Source organism: Bufo bufo, chromosome 4 (assembly GCF_905171765.1).
Source record: "Bufo bufo chromosome 4, aBufBuf1.1, whole genome shotgun sequence".
Classification (NCBI taxonomy): Eukaryota; Metazoa; Chordata; class Amphibia; order Anura; family Bufonidae; genus Bufo; species Bufo bufo.
Genome location: NC_053392.1, coordinates 264,135,529 through 264,145,375, shown reverse-complemented (window position 1 = coordinate 264,145,375; position 9,847 = coordinate 264,135,529). Strand labels below are relative to the sequence as shown.

General features: G+C 49.2%; 1 protein-coding gene across 2 annotated transcripts in view; it reads left to right on the top strand.

Moving 5' to 3' along the window:
* Window positions 1-5,350: 5,350 nt before the first annotated feature.
* Window positions 5,351-9,847, top strand: part of ELOVL5 (ELOVL fatty acid elongase 5) — a 45,572-nt gene continuing 41,075 nt past the window's right edge. The window contains exon 1 of one of the 2 annotated variants that reach the window (XM_040428565.1): window positions 5,351-5,471. The gene's annotated coding sequence lies outside the window, so the exon portion shown is untranslated. Of the gene's footprint in view, window positions 5,518-9,847 lie in introns of both variants that reach the window. The other variant, XM_040428566.1, reaches the window with a different exon arrangement.

Below are 9,847 nucleotides of genomic sequence, written 5' to 3'. Positions count from 1 at the left end.
AGGGCTCTTCTGGTTTGCCTGATGAGGACAGATTCTCCTCGTCTTTGTCATCTATTTGGCAAAAGATTCAGGATAATCTAAAGAGCATGAGTGAGAGATATAAGCGTGTGGCGGATAAGAGACGTGTGCCTGGTCCGGACCTGAATGTTGGTGATCTGGTGTGGTTGTCTACCAAGAATATCAAATTGAAGGTTCCCTCCTGGAAGTTGGGTCCTAGGTTTATTGGGCCTTACAAGATCCTGTCTGTCATCAATCCTGTTGCCTACCGTCTTGATCTTCCTCAGACTTGGAAGATCCATAATGTTTTTCATAAGTCCTTATTGAAACCTTATGTTCAACCTATTGTACCCTCGCCTTTGCCTCCTCCTCCGATTATGGTTGATGGAAATCTTGAATTTCAGGTCTCTAGGATTGTGGATTCTCGTCTTGTCCGCGGTTCCCTCCAGTACCTCGTTCATTGGGAGGGTTATGGTCCTGAGGAGAGGATGTGGATCCCAGTGACGGACATTAAGGCCTCTCGTCTCATCAGGGCTTTCCATAGGTCCCATCCTGAGAAGGTGGGCCCTGAGTGTCCGGAGTCCACTCCTAGAGGGAGGGGTACTGTCACAGCCAGACAGCTGAGAAGCGCTCACAGGAGCTTCTCAGATCCTCCTCCTTGAATTTCTTTGTTTTGGTTTAGTTTCTCATCTCGTTAGTCTATCTCAGCTGTCATGCAGTTGGACTTCCTCCCCATAATGCAGTAGTGTGCGGCTGATACAACTTCCTGGAGTGTGTGTGCATGCTGTTCCCAGTTCCCTGTCGTCAGTCGTCTGCAAGATAAGTGCTGTTTATGTATTTATGATTTTGTCTTTTCTGGATCCAGGTGACCCTGACTCCCTCTGTGTCAGTGTAGGGAGCCGGTGGTCGTGTCCCTTCACTATTGTAGGGTCTTCAGGTAATAGATAGCCGAGGAACGTGGATATGCGGCCATCCACCTTTGGGGTGTTCGCATAGGCTGAGCAGTGAGGGAGAGCAGCAGGTCTATTGCAGGGGTCTCCCTTTGTTCCTTAGTTGTGGATCCAGAGAGACATTGTTTATATGGTATTGTCTTGTTTCCTGTACACCATCCGTGACACCGCCATGATGATTTTTCACCCATCTCTCAGGGCTCCAGATGGCGACCATTTGCGACTTCAAATTTGCAGATGGCGACAAGACTTTTTAGTCTTGTCGCCATTTGCGACTGTACCGCCGCGATCCTGCGCAGCCTAAGTTCTCTTCAGTAGCACAGTGGAGAAGGAAGGAGTCCCTCCCTCTCCACTGTGACGCGGCCGCCACTACTACCAATGGGGAGATAGCAGGGGAGATAACAGGGGAGGAGCTGTCGCCACTGCGCCACCAATTAATGTAAAACATAAGTATAGGCAGCGGTATCACAGACCCGGCCTCTATAACAGGGCATGCGATACGCGGCAATTAACCCCTCAGGTGCCACAGATCGCATGCCCTGTTATTGAGGCCGGGTGCCGGGTCTGTGATACCGCTGCAGACAATTGTATAAAGGAGTTAAATAGGACCTTTCATGGGTCCAAAGAATATGAACTTAGTAGCAGGCTGCATAGAGCGGCACCCAGGGATCTAAGTGCACTTACTATTATTCCTGGGCGCCGCTCCGTTCATCCGCTGTGGCCCCCGGAATTTTCAACATTCAGAGCAAGGAGAAGGAGACGCCAGTGTCTCTCCGTCTCCATGGCAGCAGCGCTGTCCAATCGCTGTCAAATTGCACATGATTGGTACCCAAACCTGAACTTCTTCACAGAAGTTCGGGCTTGGGATCGGTGTTCTGTAGATTGTATTATTTTCCCTTATAACATGGTTATGAGGGAAAATAATAGCATTCTGAATATAGAATGCATAGTAAAACAGCGCTGGAGGGGTTAAAAAGAAATAAAAAATCATTTAACTCACCTTAATCCACTTGATCGCGTAGCCCGGCATCTGCTTCTGTCCCCTTTACTGAATAGGACCTGTGGTGAGCATTAATTATAGTTCAAGGACCTGTGATGACGTCACTCCGGTCATCACGTGGTACGTCACATGATCTTTTACCATGGTGAATCACTCACATAGTGCTCCTCTCCTCTTCCCCTTAGTGCCCACATAATGTGCCAGTATAAGATTCCCCCATAGTGTTCCCCAGAATGTGCTAGTATAAGATTCCCCCATAGTGTTCCCCAGAATGTGCTAGTATAAATGCCCCTTCTTAGTGCCCCCATAGTGTGCCTATATAATATGCCCCCATAATGTTCTTTCTCCCCTCCAACACCATAGTGTCCCCATAATGTGCCAGTATAAGATGCCCCCATAGTGTTCCCCATGTGCCAGCAATGCCCCCAGTAGATGCCCTCATCTGCCAGCAATGCCCCCATAGTGTCCACATGTGCCAGCAATGTCCCCAGTAGATGCCCCCATAGTGTCCACATGTGCCAGCAATGTCCCCAGTAGATGCCCCCCATAGTGTCCACATGTGCCAGCAATGCCCCCAGTAGATGCCCCCCAGTGTCCACATGTGCCAGCAATGCCCCCCATAGTGTCCACATGTGCCAGCAATGTCCCCGGTAGATGCCCCCATAGTGTCCACATGTGCCAGCAATGTCCCCATTAGATGCCCCCATAGTGTCCACATGTGCCAGCAATGTCCCCATTAGATGCCCCCATAGTGTCCACATGTGCCAGCAATGTCCCCAGTAGATGCCCCCATAGTGTCCACATGTGCCAGCAATGTCCCCAGTAGATGCCCCCCATAGTGTCTCCAATGATGTGCCAGTAGATGCCCCCATAGTGTCCCCATGTGCCAGCAAACAAAACACTTACCTCCACCCTGTCAGCGATGCGATGCAGGCCTCTTCCGGAGTAAAGTTACATTACCCTACTTTGTGAGATTTCCCTACCTCGTAACTTCCGGTCACACCGGAAATGACGTCAGGAGGCGTGCCGGAGTTGTGCCAACGAAGTAGGGTAATGTAACGTAGGGTAATGTAGCCTTATGCCAGCAGCCTATCAGACGAACAGGGAAGGGAGACGCCTCTCCCCTGCCCTGCTGCAGTGTTCATCTGCATCGCCTTCCTGAGGACGGTGATACAGATGAATGTAGGGAGATGAGCGCTTCCACAATGCAAGCGCTCATCTCCCGCCGCACCGGATCGGGATTCAGCTGGTTCTCCGATCCGGCTGAATCCCATGCCTGAATAGTAGACAGATAGATATATGGATTGATAGATATATAGACAGATAGATATGAGATGGATAGATGATAGATATACAGGGATCTCAAGTCTCCCTGAAGTTCAGGGAGTCTCCCGCTATTAGATAGCGGCTCCCTGACACCCGCATGTGAGACAATATATCCCGGAAAGGTTTACTGATAGCAGGGCAGAGAGATAAGAGAAGTGACAGGACACAGTTTATATTACAGGTTGAATTAACCCTTTAGGGTCAAATTGGCTTCTCAAGGAGATATATATGTTAAAGGCATCTTCTTCTGTCTCATTCAGTAGCTATATAACTATTGAGAGAGATGTATTTTTTTTAAAGCGAACCTGTCACCATGATTTTGGCATAGAGCTGGGGACATGGGCTGCTAGATGGCCACTAGCACATCTGCAGTACCCAGGTCCCACAGCTCTCTGCGCTTTCATTGTGTTAAAAAACAGTTTTGATCAATATGCAAATTACGTGATACGAGTCCTGTAGCCGGAGAGGAGTCAAGCCGGAAAGGAGCCCAGCACCGCCCCGCGTCCTCCGATTCTCCTCCTTGCCTGCTGACGTCACAGAGCTGGAGCGCCGAAATCTCGCGATGCGCGAGCTAGCGCATGCGCAGTTCGTTCCCTGTGCTGATGCCAGCACAGGGAATGAACATGATGCCGACACTGCGCATGCGCTCGCTCGCGCATCGCGAGATTTCGGCGCTCCAGCTCTGTGACGTCAGCCGGCAAGGAGGAGAATCGGAGGACGCGGGGCGGTGCTGGGCTCCTTTCCGGCTTGACTCCTCTCCGGCTACAGGACTCGTATCACGTAATTTGCATATTGATCAAAACTGTTTTTTAACACAATGAAAGCGCAGAGAGCTGTGGGACCTGGGTACTGCAGATGTGCTAGTGGCCATCTAGCAGCCCATGTCCCCAGCTCTATGCCAAAATCATGGTGACAGGTTTCCTTTAAATACATTTACACATTTAACCCTCCATTTTAATTCTATTATTTACCCCAGTGTTAAATTCACCCCCCCCCCCCCCCCCTCCCCGGATGCTTGTTTTTTTCCTACAGTGGGGTAGATAATTACACACAGGATTCACTTGCTTCTTGTCAGCTCAGCGAATGAACCGAAGATTCGATTCATGTGAAAGATCCGAACTTCCCATCTCTAGTTTACTCGCAGTAAACCTTTCCGGCAACCTGTAGCAGTGTCCCCTTCTGAGGCTGAGCCTGTGCGCACGCTCGGGATCTCAAAGCGGGAGGAGGGAGGGAGGGAGGGAGAGGCGGCACTGAGGAGTAGAAGGCGGCGCTGGGCACAAACGGCGATGCGTGCGGCCGGGCACCATGCATCCACAGACCTCCCCTGCTTGGGCACCTTAATTCAATGATTGACAGGTTAGTAAAACCTGTTTTTCTGCAGAATAAAGCCACAAATAGCTTTTATAAGGGCACCTTAGAAATCAGAATGCCACCCTGGACATGAGCATATGTTTAGCTCACAGGGCTTATAGGTGGTGACAGAATCCCTTTAATCATATACATAAATATGATAATTTGGGGCAGGGTTATGAGCCCAGTCCTCCACACCATAGAGCAAAGTGTGCAGATACTGAATATGTTTGGAAAATGTAATAAAAAGTTCGTGAAAGAAAAAAAAAAAAAAAAGAAAACCTCCCTGAAATGAGTTTTTGCAGGTTGGGATGTCTGGATATATGGATTGATAGATAAATAGATGATAGATATGACATGGATAGAACATAGACATGAGACGGATGGAGAGATAGATATATTGATAGATGGATATGACATAGATAGAAGATAGACATGAGACGGACGGAGAGATAGATATGAGATGGATAGATAGATAGATAGATAGATAGATAGATGGATATGACATAGAAGATAGACATGAGACGGACGGAGAGCTGAGGTGTGTAGGTGGCGGACACTAAGCCGGCCGTGCCCCCCGCTCTGTCCCCGGTGCTCCCGCACCTGTCGCCCACCCTGCACACCCGTGCCCCCGCCCCTCCTCATCAGGCGAGCCTCCTCACGCGTCCCCGGTCCCGTCTCTGTGTGGCTGGGAGCGGGCGGGCTCCACCTTGGGGCGGGGCTGCAGCGAACACCCTCACTCTGCCCGGCCGGGACTCACACAGCCAGTGCCTCCTCCGAGCCAGGAGTCATTCAGGAAAGTGCAGCCGCTGGAGAGATAACGGTCCCCGGGCTGCGGCCACAGAACGGTAACGAGCCCTGGCGGGCGGGGCGGCTGATGAGGGGGTGTATCAGGTGGGGATGCTGCGGCCGGTTAGGGCACACACGTCCCGCTGGCCTCACACTACGAGGGCCGCTGATGTGGAGAGCCCCACTATATATGGTCGCGCCGCGCCTTCTAGGGGTCCTCCCTCTTGTCTCCGCACATCTCCCGTCCAATCACCGCTCCGCAGCCTGCTCCACATGTCACTTGCCCGCTGCCCACTTCCCGCTAGGTCGCTGCCAGCACTTTTTCACTTCTCCGGAATGGTACCCGCTGCCTCCCGGGCACATGCACTGGCTAGGCAGCGCCTTCTCCTCACTCCCTGCTCTGTCACTTCTAGAATATTCCCTGAACCCGTCATCTCCCACTTCACACACCTCAAAGCCTGCGCGTGCACATAAGGGACAGAGGTTTAGAACAACTAATCAGATTGCAGCTTTCATTTTTGTAGCCCAAGTCTCAGGATGTAAGCTACAATCTGATTGGTTGCTATGCAGCTGCCCGACGATTTCTGTCTCCTAGATTTTGTACACCAAGCCTAGTTTCTGCAGACTCCTTATAGTCGCCTGACACATGACATTGGAGACTGTGACCGATTACTAAACGGGGATGGAACTGATGACAAACAGCACTTACCAGTCAGTTGTATGGTCAAGAAAACTCCTTTTCAGACCCCCCTTTTAAAGGGGTACTCCCATCCTGAGGGGCCATACACTGGGGACTGACTTCCAGAGCAGTGATGTAGTATCTCCCTCCACTACAATGGTGATGTGCTGTGTAGCTCCAGGACTGACTCCCAGAGCAGTGATGTAGTATCTACCTCCACTACAATGGTGACGGTGCTGTGTAGCTCCAGGACTGACTTCCAGAGCAGTGATGTAGTATCTACCTCCACTACAATGGTGACGGTGCTGTGTAGCTCCAGGACTGACTTCCAGAGCAGTGATGTAGTATCTACCTCCACTACAATGGTGATGTTCTGTGTAGCTCCAGGACTGACTTCCTGAGCAGTGATGTAGTAGCTCCCTCCACTACAATGGTGATGTGCTGTGTAGCTCCAGGACTGACTTCCAGAGCAGTGATGTAGTAGCTCCCTCCACTACAATGGTGACGGTACTGTGTAGCTCCAGGACTGACTTCCAGAGCAGTGATGTAGTAGCTCCCTCCACTACAATGGTGACGGTGCTGTGTAGCTCCAGGACTGACTTCCAGAGCAGTGATGTAGTATCTACCTCCACTACAATGGTGACGGTGCTGTGTAGCTCCAGGACTGACTTCCAGAGCAGTGATGTAGTATCTACCTCCACTACAATGGTGATGTTCTGTGTAGCTCCAGGACTGACTTCCTGAGCAGTGATGTAGTAGCTCCCTCCACTACAATGGTGATGTGCTGTGTAGCTCCAGGACTGACTTCCAGAGCAGTGATGTAGTAGCTCCCTCCACTACAATGGTGACGGTGCTGTGTAGCTCCAGGACTGACTTCCAGAGCAGTGATGTAGTATCTACCTCCACTACAATGGTGACGGTGCTGTGTAGCTCCAGGACTGACTCCCAGAGCAGTGATGTAGTATCTACCTCCACTACAATGGTGACGGTGCTGTGTAGCTCCAGGACTGACTTCCAGAGCAGTGATGTAGTATCTCCCTCCACTACAATGGTGATGTGCTGTGTAGCTCCAGGACTGACTTCCAGAGCAGTGATGTAGTAGCTCCCTCCACTACAATGGTGACGGTGCTGTGTAGCTCCAGGACTGACTCCCAGAGCAGTGATGTAGTATCTACCTCCACTACAATGGTGATGTTCTGTGTAGCTCCAGGACTGACTTCACTGAGCAGTGATGTAGTAGCTCCCTCCACTACAATGGTGACTGTGCTGTGTAGCTCCAGGACTGACTTCCAGAGCAGTGATGTAGTAGCTCCCTCCACTACAATGGTGATGTGCTGTGTAGCTCCAGGACTGACTTCCAGAGCAGTGATGTAGTAGCTCCCTCCACTACAATGGTGATGTGCTGTGTAGCTCCAGGACTGACTTCACTGAGCAGTGATGTAGTAGCTCCCTCCACTACAATGGTGACGGTGCTGTGTAGCTCCAGGACTGACTTCACTGAGCAGTGATGTAGTAGCTCCCTCCACTACAATGGTGACGGTACTGTGTAGCTCCAGGACTGACTTCCAGAGCAGTGATGTAGTAGCTCCCTCCACTACAATGGTGACGGTGCTGTGTAGCTCCAGGACTGACTTCCAGAGCAGTGATGTAGTATCTCCCTCCACTACAATGGTGATGTGCTGTGTAGCTCCAGGACTGACTCCCAGAGCAGTGATGTAGTAGCTCCCTCCACTACAATGGTGATGTTCTGTGTAGCTCCAGGACTGACTTCACTGAGCAGTGATGTAGTAGCTCCCTCCACTACAATGGTGACTGTGCTGTGTAGCTCCAGGACTGACTTCCAGAGCAGTGATGTAGTAGCTCCCTCCACTACAATGGTGATGTGCTGTGTAGCTCCAGGACTGACTTCCAGAGCAGTGATGTAGTAGCTCCCTCCACTACAATGGTGATGTGCTGTGTAGCTCCAGGACTGACTTCACTGAGCAGTGATGTAGTAGCTCCCTCCACTACAATGGTGACGGTACTGTGTAGCTCCAGGACTGACTTCCAGAGCAGTGATGTAGTAGCTCCCTCCACTACAATGGTGACGGTGCTGTGTAGCTCCAGGACTGACTTCCAGAGCAGTGATGTAGTATCTCCCTCCACTACAATGGTGATGTGCTGTGTAGCTCCAGGACTGACTCCCAGAGCAGTGATGTAGTAGCTCCCTCCACTACAATGGTGATGTTCTGTGTAGCTCCAGGACTGACTTCACTGAGCAGTGATGTAGTAGCTCCCTCCACTACAATGGCGACTGTGCTGTGTAGCTCCAGGACTGACTTCCAGAGCAGTGAGGGTCAACAACATTTCTAAAATCAGTTTTGAATAGTTTGAGGGGTGTAGTTTCTAAAATGGGCTAATTTGGGGGGTTTCTATTATGTGAGCTGCTCAAAGTGACTTCAGAACTAAACTGGTCTAAAAAATTGATTAGAAAATTTCCAAAATTACTTCTAAAATTCTAAACCTTCCAACGTCCTAAAAAAATAAAACAACATTATCAAAATGATGCCAACATTAAGCAGACATATGGGGAATGTTAATTAATAACTATTTAATGAGGTATCACTATCTTAAAAGCAGAGAAATTCAAATTAAGACCATAGTGAATTTTTCCATATTTTTGGTAAATTTTGGATTTTTTATAAATAAAGGTAAAACATATTGACTCATTTACCATTAACATGGCGTACGATGTGGCACAAAAAAACAATTCCAAATTAGCATTCCAAAGTTGTTACCACGTAAATTGACATGTCAGATTAGCAAAATTAGGCCTGGTCAGGAAGGGGGTCAATGGTCTGGTCTGGAAGTGGTTAATGGATAGCACACCGACATGAGATGAAAAAGGCTCAAACTGGCCAACCATCTGGTATGTTTGGAGTTGTCGGAGCTCCCCCCTGGATGTAACCTATCCAATCCATGGTTGGTGCAGGAGATAAGCTGTCTCACAGGAGCTTATTCTTGCTCCCCTTTAAAAAACCCTATGAAAAATGCAGCATCAGGCGCTGAACGTCCCGAGAACCTGACGCTCAAACAGTTTGGTGCAGGAAGAGCAAATGGCACATAACTATGGAAATCAACCGGACATCCATGTTGGACACGCTCTATGTAAATTCATTATGCAGTAGATCGTACAGCTTGTGTTACTGGGCTGAATCGGACTCTAATCAGGTCGTTCTAATGTTACCTTTTTTTTGAACGGGTAAAGAAACACAGTAGAGGCATGACCCTCCAGTAACTATCGGTAAGTGGGAACAGCAGAGTCCTTACCCTTAAGGCCGTGGACACCTTTTGGATAGAATTTTTTTATTATTGCATTGTACTTATTTTGGGTTTAAAATCTTTTTTCCAGTTGGCTTTTATTAAAAATGTTCAACCATTTGACCACTACAGTCTGCACCTTTCACATAAAATCGTCTTAAATGAGAGTCTATGAGCTCTCAGGAGAACAGAGATAAGGGCTACAAACCGAGCCTTCAGGCCACTTCTCTGACAGATTTCACTGTGAAGGAGGAGCTCCATATCAAAACTGGTGTAAAGTAGAACTGGTTTAGTTGCCCATAGCAACCAATCGGGTTCTAGCTTAAATTTTTATCAGCTCCTTTGGAAAGAGGTAAAATCTGATTGTTTGCTATGGGCAGCTTAGTCGGTTTCCTTTCCCCCCAGTTGATAAATCTCCCCTATATGTGAAAAGGCGCGGGCTTGAATATCTTAATT